The sequence below is a fragment of the Odontomachus brunneus genome, unplaced genomic scaffold (assembly GCF_010583005.1).
Source record: "Odontomachus brunneus isolate Ranch 3 - 2012 unplaced genomic scaffold, Obru_v1 Obru_scaffold_152, whole genome shotgun sequence".
Lineage (NCBI taxonomy): Eukaryota > Metazoa > Arthropoda > Insecta > Hymenoptera > Formicidae > Odontomachus > Odontomachus brunneus.
The window spans coordinates 738,230-739,784 of NW_022639602.1; the positions used below are offsets into that span (position 1 = coordinate 738,230).

Below are 1,555 nucleotides of genomic sequence, written 5' to 3' on the forward strand. Positions count from 1 at the left end.
TGTCCCGCCCCTTCCGGCCCGCGGTTCTCGAGCTCGTGCAGCAATACGCGCCCTTGTCCGCCCGGCACTCCTCGGCATCGGCGAGGGATCCCGTCGTCGGGGGTTCCTCGGCGCAAGTACGCGTATATTCTCAGTCAGGCCGCGACTAGCACGATACGAGAGAGATCTCCTCGGGAACGTGTATATAACACTTGACGACACGAGTGTTTCGACGAATTATATAAATATACATATATATATATATATATATATATTTATATATATATATATATATATATGTATACATACATACATACATACATACATATATATGTATATATATCGGTAGTTCTTCTCGGCTCTGTCGAAGAGTGTAACTCGAGATCGATGTGTCGGCTTACGCGTCGGCAACTTGCCCGTCATCGCCGCGGCGTTCCCGCGCTTTTTTTACGCTCGTATTCGTCGTGTGTTTAAAAACTTTACCGAGTTCTTCCCCCCTGCCCAGGAGAATCCTCCATTGTACCGGCCATCCTTCTCTTTTTCCCCTCGACTTTTCTCACAGACCCACCTGTTTGTTCACCTCTGACTGATTGTCTGTTCGCCTCCGCGCCACCCTTCCCACATTTCTCTGTCGCCACTGCTCGCGTCGCGATTCTCTCTCACGACTGAACGCGCCAAGTGATCGTGTCGGGGGGAAAGTGCGCATCGGCCTTTAGGAAAGAATGAAAAACACGAACAATGAAGGAAGAGTGAAAAGACGACGTCTCTTTAGTGCGCTCGATGGCCGGTTTGCGAACGGCCGAGGGGGTCGGAGAGGGGAGGGGGAAGGGAAGAGGGCGCGCGATTCCGCAGTCATCATCAGCTAGATATTTACACATTTGCAAAACTTACACGCAATCTTACACACGACGTAGTGAAAAGCGCGCTTTGGAATAAATAAATTACTACATTCTAGTGTATCGTTATTCGAATAACCAATCGCAATCGTACGCCCGCGCCCGCCCGCGTAAACCCGTCTCGCGTCGTGCGAAAACGCCCGCGAGATGCTGAGGATCTCGAGCGGGCTTGTTGTAATCATAGGTCTGTTCCTTTCAGCCGCACCGCTGCACTAGTGCAATGAATTAGAGTGAGACAGATCTGTTTTACCTCACTTTGACTTATCGCACCAATGCAGCAGTGCAGCTGAAAAGAACAGACATATCCCATCGATATATATCTCGTGCCGGTGCAGAACGGCGCTTGCGCGAAACCCGATCGACCGATTCGGCTGGCGGTGTTATTAATTGCGAGAGGTGGCGCGCATGCACACCTCGCATCACATTAGTCGCGCAGACCGCTCTTCCGGCGAGAAAGGTGCTCCGATCTGCGAGCTCTGAGGCCGCGTTTTACCCTCGAAGAAGCGCCCGCGAGATACACGGGAAAGCAAAATACCTTAGAGGAGAGAAGAAGAGACAAATGTTGTCTCTCCCGCGCGGACGAGGACAGAAGACCAGAAAATTGGATCGTACGATTATACATATATATATATACATATATATATATATATATATATATATATATATATATATATATATAT

General features: G+C 49.1%; 1 protein-coding gene and 1 long non-coding RNA gene across 4 annotated transcripts in view; one reads left to right on the top strand and one right to left on the bottom strand.

Moving 5' to 3' along the window:
* The window catches only part of LOC116850682, a 108,944-nt gene that overhangs the window by 90,665 nt on the left and 16,724 nt on the right, over positions 1-1,555 (bottom strand). The gene's annotated exons all lie outside the window — the stretch shown is intronic.
* LOC116850683 overlaps positions 7-1,555 on the top strand; it is an 8,623-nt gene continuing 7,074 nt past the window's right edge. Inside the window, exon 1 of the long non-coding RNA XR_004379407.1 lies at positions 7-1,483. This is a non-coding gene — a long non-coding RNA (uncharacterized LOC116850683). The remainder of the gene's footprint in view (positions 1,484-1,555) is intronic.